This window comes from Sebastes fasciatus, chromosome 5 (genome assembly GCF_043250625.1).
Source record: "Sebastes fasciatus isolate fSebFas1 chromosome 5, fSebFas1.pri, whole genome shotgun sequence".
In the NCBI taxonomy this organism is placed as follows: Eukaryota; Metazoa; Chordata; class Actinopteri; order Perciformes; family Sebastidae; genus Sebastes; species Sebastes fasciatus.
This window is the reverse complement of record NC_133799.1, coordinates 36,957,323-36,969,662: the sequence shown is the minus strand read 5'-3', so window position 1 is coordinate 36,969,662 and position 12,340 is coordinate 36,957,323. Positions and strand designations below refer to the sequence as shown.

General features: G+C 43.0%; 1 protein-coding gene across 17 annotated transcripts in view; it reads left to right on the top strand.

Annotated features, from left to right (window-relative positions):
- Window positions 1-12,340, top strand: part of ptprfa (protein tyrosine phosphatase receptor type Fa) — a 452,868-nt gene that overhangs the window by 227,986 nt on the left and 212,542 nt on the right. The gene's annotated exons all lie outside the window — the stretch shown is intronic.

Genomic DNA, 12,340 nt, shown 5'->3' with positions numbered 1-12,340 from the left:
TGTTTGCACTGTAATATCATTAGTGCATTATCCTTTGTGAATCGGACCTTGCGAATTGGCAGATAGCCGTTGCAAGTGATGCGCAATTCACGGTGCAATCAGCGGATGAAGTCTATTCTTTGTGAATTTGCCAGTTTCTTTCAAAATTATAGCCTGTATTATAAAGGCTGTAGTAATAATGTAAAGTAGTAATCTATGGAATGTTCTTAATCTCACTGTTGTATTATGCATGGATTTTACTTATAGTCATTTCATGAAACATTTACTGTATATTTATTGTTCTAAAAACCCAAATCCAGATGCATAATGCATGTGTGATTCATGGCTAAACACTGTACACACAAACACGCAAATATGCATGCACACAAGCCTGTTTTCTACTGCCACAGTTAGCCGTAAATGGACATAGACTCACCATATGAATACCTTTGTCATCTCCACCTGACACTCAATAAAAAGAGCATCAGAGAAGCAGTGCAAATTCACTGAATTGCTCTGGCAAGGTATTTTGTCTGACTGCAAACCTCTGAATCACAGCTCATGTATCTCCGATTTGCTCACTTATTCTGGTGTTGTGCTCTTTGATGGCTGTTTCCCTTGGTTGGCGAAACAACCAGCCAATCAGAGATTGATTGTGAAAGATTGCCATGCGAAATGAAAAATGGGGATGTCGTCTTTTACATTAGGGATGTACCGGTCCGACTTTTGTAGTTCCGATTGCGATACCAATACCTGGGCTTTGGGTATTGGTCGATACCGAGTACCAATCCAATACCAGTGTTTAATTAAGTTGCATGCCTCACTGAGTGGAAGAGACTTGGTTCATTCTTTTATGTGAAAGGCAAAATTCCTGTATATAATGGATAATATATATATACAATTTAATTGAATAGATCGGTCCCATTGCCACTGATACCTGATTCAGCTATCTGAGTCAGTATCGGCTCGATATCCGATCCGGTATCGTGCATCCCTACTTTACATAGCTAGCCACCTAGCTACATACCTGGAAAACATCAACTATTTCATGATTCATTTTCTATAGTTCAGTGTATGTGTGTCCCCGACTAAGAATTTACACTGTCAAATCTAATTGGCTAAATCTCGCCTATTGTCGACTGATCGTCGAATCATCCATCCATCTGCAACCGCTTATCCCGTTAGGGGTCGCGGGGGGGCTGGAGCCGATCCCAGCCGACATTGGGCGAAGGCAGGGTACACCCTGGACAGGTCGCCAGTCCATCGCAGGGCTGACACATAGAGACAGACAACCATTCACGCTCACATTCACACCTACGGGCAATTTAGAGTCCACAATTAACCTAACCTGCATGTCTTTGGACTGTGGGAGGAAACCGGAGTACCCGGAGAAAACCCACGCTAACACGGGGAGAACATGCAAACTCCACACAGAAGGGTCCCAAGCCGGATTCGAACCTGCAACCCTCTAGCTGTGAGGCGCCAGTGCTAACCACTGCACCACCGTGCAGCCCCTCGTCGAATCATGTTTTTTTTTTTTTTAAATTTGTATCCTTCTCTGTTTGAGCTTTATTCATCTATAGACCAGAGGTTCCTAAACTTTTAAGGCCATGTACCATTATGTACCAAACCAAATTTCCCAAGTACGACTTCCTACTGCAGATACCAACAATGTAACCATGAAAGAGCCACCTGGCCTATATACAGCCTTTGCTGTTCCTCTGGCCCTGTGACGGTAAATCCCAGATTGATGCAGCTAGCCTGGTAATGTCTTTTCATTCAGCTAGAAGTAGCGCCAATGAACTGTCAGGGCCAGCGTTGTCATTTGTCTCTCGACTGTCTTGTAGCCATTTAAAATTTCCAATCATTCTGCTTTAATAAACGACTGAGGCGTCCTAATCCGACTGCATTTAGCCAACGTTACTAGGTTCATGCTTTGTCAGACGTCACGTCCAACCAAATTTTATTTCTAAAATATTTAGGAGGACTCGGGCCAGTTGGAGTGCAATTGTTAGGTGCTTTAGCAAGGCTCCTGTGTACCACCAGACAGGAGCTCGCGTACCACCAGCGTTGCATGTACCACAGTTTGAGAATCACTGCTATAGACAAATATCTAAAACAACTAAATCATTGGCCGAGATACATGTGACTATATTAGCAGTTGTTTCAGAATAATGGACAAAACTGTTGTGTGTGTGTGTGTGTGTGCATGGGTGCAGCGCTGTCCGTTGTACTGAAACTGAGGAGGTTGATAGACAGAACACGTTTTCTTAGCCTACTTGCTTTTCGTGGCTGTAAATAGAACTTTAGGTCTTAATTCCATTTCCCCTCCATTGTAGCAATCCACAGACAGAAAGGAAACGACATGAGAGAAAGACGCAAGCTGCAAACAGCGGTTTCTGCGCACCACCTCCTGCTGATTTTAATGGAAAATCATTCAGAAATTCAAACATTTCGGTCTGCACACACACACACACACACACACACACACACAATATAGGCCTATAGCTACATGTTGCAAAATGACCTCATTACTCTACCACGGAAGATTCATCACTTGACTGTCCGTCTGAGTCTCACTCCACTCCACTGTAAAACACACAGGTCGTCAACAAACTGGCAACCACTTGTTGTGAAGTGAATGCAATGGAACGGGAAAGGAAGAATGCGACATCTAGTGGCTGAATGTTATCAATGTTATCAATGGCACCACATCATGGGATGTGTAGAAGCAATGTGCGTGGCAACAGCACAGATGAAACAGTATACCCTTTCTGCTCAACATCTTCCCATCATGAGCACCATTGTTTCCTGTCCCAAGTATTCCCTCGCAGCCACAGTCAGTCTGGGAAAGTCCTGAGTGTAAGTGATCCTCATCTGCCATGTCAGGCTGCAGAGCGGCCTGTCTGTCTGCACCAGCACCGTAAACCTTCATCAGGGGAATTCTTCCTCCACACCGACATCAGCAAGAAAATGTGCTAAATGATGGCAACACGCAACAGCATTGATCTAAAGCCACTGGGCTACCACAGCAACCTTTTCCAGAACGTTTTCAAAGATCTAGGCTGCAGTTGAAAAGTCTTTTTTGCTTAAGAAGGTTCCTAACTGAGTGAAATGACCCGGAAGTATCTCAGTGGCAGCCATGATAAGAGCTGTTCAAACTCTCTAAATGCTAAGGAAAGGTGCTTCAATGCTTCTTTTCTTATCTCCTTTAGCATAGCATACACCGGACCATTCTTTACCAAAGGAAAGGAGATAATGCCGTCCCACAACTCCTTGCGGCCGCAGCATTTAAAGTGAAGCACCATTCTGCCATTCATGAAAACAAACCATCTTATCTTCCAACGATTTAACAATTACTTCCATGCAGTCATATAGCCTACTAATTAGGATTAATGTTGATAAATATGAGTGGACAACCATTGCGTTTCCCTTTATTTGCCTTTATCTATTTTGAACATCTGACAAATAAGTAAAAAACAAAACATATAGCAAACACCTGCACAAGGGTGAGAATGTTTATGCAGAAGTGTTTTAAATAGTAAGGTTTTAGTGAAGATGCATTGGTTTATGAGTATAACATTTACAACAGACAGACATATAAACACCTAGCTTCTATGATAGTTCCTGCTACAGTAGGCGTCTCCACGACCACATTTTGCCGTGATGACTCACAAGGGGAAAACAGCGTCGCTGTAGCGGCTGGGAAACATTTATCAGCCAATATGTACTAGTTTAATATCCGACAAGTTTTGCCTTGAACTGTAAGTGTTCAACTCCACACACAGAATCTTGTAATGAACAAACCGTCTCCTGTAGTTTTCAGATCTGTTAAGTTGACTTTGTACCTGTGTGCTTTCAAACGCAGCTCCCCGGCAGCCCTCAGGCCTGTAAATCCAACCTGAACCCTCAAGCCCACCCCGGCCTCACCCCCCTCCTGTCACCATCAGGACCGATCAGGTTTCCCTCTGCGCTCACAGAGCTGTGGCTGCTGCATTACAGCCAAAAGCCCAAACAGCCTGTCACAGCAGAACAATGAGCTCAATGTGCACGAGTCTAGTGGCTCTCATCAGCCGGGCCGCTCTCCACCATTACACTGAGTGGGGATGCACCGGGCTGCAGTCTTTACTGCCCAGAACACTGTTCAACATTAACTCAATTTAAAGAGGGAATAAGTGAGCTCTTTACCCTCCCACAGCACAGAATGACCATAATCCACCTGTGAGGGGTTGATGGGGCTGTTGATCGATACCAGTGGCCTTGTGGTGATTTAGCTGGCTGCTGAAAACTCACTTTCTAGCCTCTGTCGTAGAGCAAAAACTCCCACCCCACCAACTGTAGCTATCAAGACACTCACAACTACAGTTCACTCAACCCTATCGTCAAACTGTGGCTTTGTTTTAGATAATCACAGCCAGAAAGTCATGGAACAGGAACCTGTGTCAGGGACAAGCCCTATAAATGTTTTAGAACCCACTGATGAGAAACATATGCTTCATTGATTAATTATTAACACGTTCTAATAAGGTACTCTTTATAGGTTTATCAATCGTAACTAGTGGCTTTCTAGGGGGTGGAGAGGTGGATGGGTCCAACAAACACAAGACCCGTGTTCGAGACCGGTGTTTTATTTTGTAAGTTACGTAACTTACAAAATAAAACAACCGTCTCTACAAAACACGTGACAAACATCATTAATGACGTTTGTCACGTGTTTTGTAGAGACGGTTGTCACATTTCCGTAGTCACATTACATTGTTTCCTGTATGTGTTTTACTTAATTGACGTACTTACTTTAAGCCAAGCCATGACGTTTTCCATTAATCTAACTAAGTGGTTTTCTTAGCTGAACCTAAATCAGTGGCCTTGTTTCCCCCTGCTGGTACTGCACGTTAATACAGACGTGTTATATTCAGGTCTGTGAGAGGCAAAACGTGACACTCTACACGCTGTCCTCTGGTGGACAGGCGGGTTTATTACACGCTTTGGTGTGATACCGGGTTGAGTTATCCAGTTAGTGTAGAATGGTAAAGCACAAATATACCAACCCGTTCTCACTCCCAACTCGTCAAACGCTGTCGCCTGGGCAGCGCCCTGCGGTGTCTGATACTGACGCACGGAGGCACCCTTTAGTGACTGTATGCAACCCACCATGCTTTCAACTAAGATAGATAGATAGATAGATAGATAGAAACTTTATTAATCCCGAGGGAAATTCAAGTTTCCAGCATCACAGTTCCATAGTGCAAAAACATGTTAGTAAACAGGTAGTAAAAAGTTAGTAGTGCAAAGTACAAAGTACAAAAAAATATACCAGATATAAAAATACAAGATGAAGAAGAAAACTGTTAAAAGTGAATATAGTGCAGAGCTGTGATACACGACTATTAAAAAAGTGAATATAGTGCAGAAGAGACTGTTAAAAGTGAGTATAGTGCATTATTATCCGTCCTGCAGACCATCCTCCTTTAAATCTAACTTCATTATACCCCTGCGACAACGTAGTCGCTCCTTCTGTCCGTCCTTCTGTCCGTCCGTCCGTCCATCCTTCCATCCTTCCGTCCTTCTGTCCGTTCGTGTGACACACTTTTGTTTCCGGAGTAGAACTGGAAGACTATTTAACTTAGGAACTTCAAATTTGGTCTGATGGTTGACAGTCTGGTCTAGTTTTGCCTTTTGGGGGATGGAAGTCCAGGGTGCCCAACATTTCTAACATTTTGGGCACCCTGGACTTGAGGAAGGTGAGCTAATAATAAGCTACATTTTGATCAATAGAATAATTCCATTAGTTCCTAAAGGGTAAAACCTTTGGCCCTACTTTAGTAGGGGTCAGCGGGGGTATATGAGCCATGCTCACTTTTGCCTTGTGTTTTAAGAAAGGGACTTCCTATGCTTTGATTGTTGACATGCCTTGGTTTGAGTTTTAATCCTGATATGATTCTGACATCCAGTAGCAGTATATCAGTATCATGGAAGCTGTCCTGCTTCAGCCATACCAGACTCAACAGGGACACAGCTCTGGATCCATTCAATTTACACTTGACTCAGTTCAGAGAGTAATTTGAAAATGCAGTTCACCTAATAACGGCGCAGTCTACCTTCTCAATAAACTGGATGTGATATAAGACGCCTTTTAGGGCAAAGTACTTCCTTTTTGAGTGTGAAGAAAATCCACTTCCTCCACTGAATGAAGTGGAAGTGAATTACTCAAGCGCTCAATGAAAAGTGAGCACAATATTGGAGGTTGTCTGAGGTGGTGTTTGTGAAGCTGTTAGGCTTAAAGGCAGTCATTGGCTGTCATATTAGAAATCTAGCAGAGTTCAGAGTGAGTTCCAAACCAACATAGACGTTTTATATCAGGCTGGTAGTTTTGTAAGTTCCATAATGTTGTTTTATCACTAAAAGCTGTTTTTCTAAACTGCAGCTTCTAGTAGTGACTCACAGTGTGTGCCCATGGGTCCATATTGGCTGAAGAGATGAGAGGAGGGTCGGGTTACCATCTCTCCTCCCAGAGAGCTGATAAAATAAGAGACAGAGCAGAATGACTGACGGGAGTGGACATGTCAGTTCACCAGCATGTACAACACTCTTTGACTGACAGCCAATCAGCTGCAGCACAGCGACAGCTCTCTTTGTGTTTCAGCATTGCTTGCTGACAATCACCAATTTCAGTTGTATTTTTTTTCTTTTTGAGTCACAGTGGATTAAGTTGTAGAGTCTATTTCTAAAAAGCACGGTAATCCCTCCCCTATCAAGTGCATGGCTGTGTAGTCTTGGAACAGCTACATTTATTGTGAAGTCTTTCCATTTACTTCGCTCACAGAGCTCATGCATGAATATCAGGTGTCTTGGGAGGAGTACAACATCCCACATGTGTAACCAGCTTTGTTCTATTGTCTGGGAGCATGTCAAAGATTCAGTTCTCTGTCGTTATTAGTTGGGACCACATCATCTGAGACAAAACAGAGGCTATAGAGTCTCAGGATGTTTCTTTCAATCTGTTAAAACAAATGCAAAGACACTTGTCATTCCCAGACTGCATCTGATCTGCTGACAGTGGGATGTTGAGGCACATCTCACACGTCTCTGAGTCAGTGTGAAATGATTAACTCGGCCTCACAACATGACATTACACACTCATGACATTCTGCGTGTCATGAGTTGGCATTTTAGCCTCTCCACATGTCATTTGTACACCGCTTTTCACGTGTCATTTGTACGCCACGCTAACGTCTGCAGTTAGGGTCAGGCAAGAAAACCACTAACTTATGTTCAGGCAAGAAAACCGTTTAGTTAGGGTGAGAGAAAACGTGATGGTTGGGCTTAAAATAAGTAAGAAAAACGCATACGGAAACAATGTAACATAACTACAAAAAACACATCACATATGTCAATAAAAAACACGTGACAAATGCACTAACATACCTTATAAAACAAAACACCGGTCAACAATGATGTCGAACACTGGTTTCCTGGTTAAAGGTCCAGTGTTTGTTGGACCCATCCACCTCCCCACCTGCCATAGGTGGTCTTTCTTGCTTTTTATACTGCGTCACTAACTCTTAACGTGGCATTTGTGTTTACGTTGCAGTCAGTACAGGATACATGGTTTACAAATGACATGCGGAAATCAAGAAAGGCGTACTTATTGCACGCTAAACGCCTTGCGCATTATCATGGCATTTATACGCCTTTTTGGCGCGAATGGGCTGGGAATGATACAGATGATCAAATGGAAAAATTATTCGGATAAATGATAGATGTCAAAAACCCTTTCTGTTAAGTTTTAGTCATATTAGTCTTGCTTTAATCATCAATAAATGTAACAATAAAGTTAACAAAACATTTGTTTGTCAAGACTAAGTAACTAACACATTAGAGTCTCTTATTAGAGTCTTTTTTTTACACTGCAATTGTAGGTCCAACTACCGAAACGGGTAGTGGATGGGTCAAACAAACCCAAGACTTTCAACCAGGAGACTATTGTTACGTGACCTGTGTCAAACTAAAAGTAACATTGACCTATTTTGTCTCGTCAGTCTTTAGCCACGTGACTCGTTAGTATCGTCAGTCTCGTGAGTCTCTGGTCAGTGAAGTTAACAAACCACGACTGTTTCCTAACCCTAACTAAGTGGTTGTGTAGCCTAAACTTAACTTCCTATGAAAACGGAAGCTTATTTTGAAAGGACACTATGCATGTAACAAGCCTATATTATATGCACACCTTCCCTGGTCTGCCCAAAAGTAACGCAAGAGGGGTGCCCCGTGTTTCGGTCTCCGATGCCGAGGGGAACTGACCAAGCGGCGGTATTTGACGAGTTGGTAGTGAGAATGTGTTGAATTAATGTGTGCTGATGTTTTTTGAGTGGATGAAGGAGTCTCAGGGAGGTGGTCGGGGGTGGATGGTAGGCGTACAAATCACAGGTCTTTGATTTGCTGGTTCATATCCTGTCTCTCGACTGTGGTTAGGTTTAGGCAACAGCACCACTTTGGTTAAGGTTAGAGAAGGATCGTAATTTGGGTTAAATGTTAATAAATACATTATGTCTCATGGTTCAGGTCACTGTGGACTTTCTCTGTATTAAACCAAGATCACAATGTTTCACTAACCAAGTGCTGCCAATGCCTAGACATTACAGTAGAAACGTTTACCAATGCTGTAGTGAGTATGAGCATGAAAAAAAACTAAAATGAAATATTTACTGATACGTTAAGTATCACAATTTTTGGACTTGCCAGATACATTAATTAACAACATTTCCTCATTATGTTAATGGGAAATGTTACCTTCAAAATGTATCTGCTGTTGAAAATCAGTTGTATATGAACATCATTTCTAGAAGACTTGGTTGACAATATAGCAGAAACACAAGGAAGAACCCTATAGCCTTGTGAAGAGGCTGTTTTTCGACATTGGGAGTCTTCCAGCGGCTTTCAGCCAGCCTGGCCTGTCACGTCTCCTTTGTTCCCTGGAGTTTCATTTTTCATCTGTCACCACAGGATCTTTCCTCCCCTCCTCACAGCCCATTCTGAGCTCTTTATTAGAGGCTGTCCCAGTGTGGCACAGGGAGCTTTTGACACTGCATGTTAAAATTTGTAAAAAGAAAATCTTTGTCATTGTCCTTTTCAGGGGAGGATTGTTTTACCCCACTACAAGGAAAACAATTATAGTTATTATCAAATATATAATATCAAAGAACAATAAATATAAAGTATAATTTAAAAAAATGGAATGGTAAAGCCTAAATGAAAATGACCAAAATGGAAAAGCTCAATCCTGGAATGGATAAAGATCTATCTGTAATGAAATCATGTTGGAGAATTTAACCCCTCCTGGGTATGTCTCAATAAGACAGCTGCTGCTGAGTTTCTTGTTGTCTAACTGATGTCAACCTGCAGTCGACTGTCTCCTACAAAATTATGTTCCCATATAACTAAACTGCGTCCTCGAGTCTCAAAATGCTGTATGTGTCTTTCATTTAGTGAAGAGAAAAGAAGAGACATCATTGTTTTACAATATTTAACCCTGACTATGCTGACCATCGCTGTCCATGTATTGACCCACAAGTACCTGACTGACTTCATTAAACAACTCAGAAAGGTTTTCAAGTTAGTGGCCAATAAAAATTATAGGGTGAATATAAAATATCATGCAGTCATTTTCCTCAGAATTCCACATTGCTGTAGCAGAGGCAAATTATGCCCTTGTAGCCATGTGATCATTACCATCATCTCTAATGATTGCAGTCTTTCTTGGAATGAGTCAGAAATGTGAGTCGTCTCTTTGTGTGTAGATCATAAAATCCCTATCCTCAGCTGTCATTACGTCACATCTGGCAGCCGCCTGCTGTTCTGCAGGGCGACTGAGGATCACATCTCAACACTGACAGTCACATTCATGTTTACTATTTCAATACAGAATATACAGATTTAAATTGTGTTTGGATCGCAGTCAGGGAAGTGACACATTCTGTCTCAAACTGGCGTGCTGTATTTATTGAGCAGACACACCAGGCTGTAGTGGCAGTTTGCGTGTCATTTGTGCGGATCTCTCCTTGTTAGGGCTGCGTATCGGTACTTGATACCTTGAAGGTATCGACCGAAATAACCCAGAACCAAATAGTATCGACACTTCTCCAGTCAAACGATACTTGCATTCGATCCTTTTTGTCCCCAGATCTAGAAAAATTTGACTATTTGTACGTTTTTGCCCCCAAGCGTTCTTCGATGTGACGCATGATTGGCCTACTACTGTAGAAGCTACGACCCATACAGGTGGGATTGTCTCCACACGGCTCTGAACATGGAGAGTATATAAAGAGTATATATATATATATTGTATATATACAGTATATGTATAGCAAAGAGACAAAACTCTGGTGCTTTTTGACAACAGCCACTAGATTGCGCTGCCTGTATCGCTGGAACCGGAGGCTGGGCGTTACACTTCTGCAACAACGACGCCCTTCAACAACGCCGTCCTGCCACCGTGGGTCTGTTGCAGCGTTATCAGCGCTAACCGCCGTATGAGCGCTGTGCAGTGTGGCAGCGATTAGCTAGCCAGTGGGGCACACAGACAAGCTTCCGTTCACATGATGGGTATGGAATGAAGTCCTCTATTGGTATCAGTATCAGTTTAAGGGTACTGGTATTGGTGCTGGCATCGTAATGTTTTAAACGATACCCAGCCCTACTCTTTGTAATGTTGTAGTGTGGAAATAAACGTGCATTAATTGTAAGGCCTGTATATACTGTAACTAATGGACGGGTGTTGTGGTTTGTGTTCATCAAATTGGAATTTGATCTTGACCATCAATGAACTGTACAATCACTACAGGCTGCAGGTTATTGGTACCAAATTTCATGGCAATCAATCCAACAGTTGTCGAGATATTTCCATACAAACCAATAATGTTAAACTGCTGGTGGCGCTCCGGGGATCTCCTGTGTTCAACAATCATCAGATTCTTTTTGATGCTGAAAAAAACAGTCTGAATCAGATGATTATGAGACGAGGTGTGTGAAGCTCTGACTAGTGCATGGGTAGAGGTGTGGAATGGGATTTTCAGCCCATGATTTTATTATGTTTCATCCATATTTCGGCAGGGCTGGCATTTGACCGCACTAAGCGTTTCAGATTATGTGAGCACAGCAGGGGCCTTTCTCTTTCAGAATGCATTGCACTCGGGGTGAAATTGCATCGCCCTCGCTCTCGTTCACACAGATCCATGACGAGAAATTCCATAGAAAGATTAGTCATGCACTGGCCCAGCAATATTTACATTACAGGGTCAGTTTTCCTATGTTTGAATTTGATGGGGGGAACCTCACAGCTCAAGGTTGTGGGATGAGCTGAGCAGGGAAACCTCACACCGCAGGGTCGAGGCTGAAGAACACATCCGATGATAGACTGAAGTCTTTGGGGCCGCACACATGCCGCGTCTAAAACGCTTGGAAAACGCCAGCTTTGCCGCTTTCATCCTTTTATCTAAGGTGTTTGGGAGGTTGCGCTCGTGCCGTGTCTGCCGTGCCTGCCGTTACTAAGCAACCAAAACTTGCGCGCTGCGGTGACGATAATGAAGTTGCTGTAATTTAGCAGGAAGCCTCACTGACTGAACTAAACAAAGTCAAAACAAAGATAAATGAATTTCCAGCACTGTCAAATCCTCACAGTAGCTTTACTGCTCGATGTGTTGGTGTCGGTCCGGCTGACCTTTCAACCGGATGCTGTGACGTTCTTGGATGGAAAGGGTGAAGCAAGTAAAGTCCGTGGGACAGATCATAAAGCTCTGGGAAGCCGTGCTCTAAATTTCTCCTCCATATATTTACAGCAGACTGATATTTACGGAAGAAAGAAAAAATATCTGCCAGCTGTGATTGGTTGTTCCTCATCACATGACATGCGGTGCGCCCTGCAGCATTCCAAAAGTTGCCGCAACGGCGTCACTCTAGCGTTTGAGCCAACACATTCTCACTCCCAACTCGTCAAATACCGCCGCTTGGTCAGTGCCCCTCGGCATCGGAGACTGACCCACTTGCGTTACTTTTGGACGGACCAGGGACGGTGTGTCAATATACGCTCGTTACATGCATAGTGTCCTTTCAAAATAAACTTCCGCTTTCACAGTAAATCAGGTTGACTTTAACTTCCCTGACTAGCGACTCACGTGACTAGTAACTCACGGGACTGACAATACTGACGAATCACATGACTAACGACTGTCGTGACAAAAAAGTCAAACACTTTTAGTTTCACACGGGACACGTACACTGGTCTCCTGGTTGAAAGTCTTGTGTTTGTTTGACCCATCCACTGCCTCTCCCGCCCGCCCTGAATGGACTCTCACACTATTAATACTAC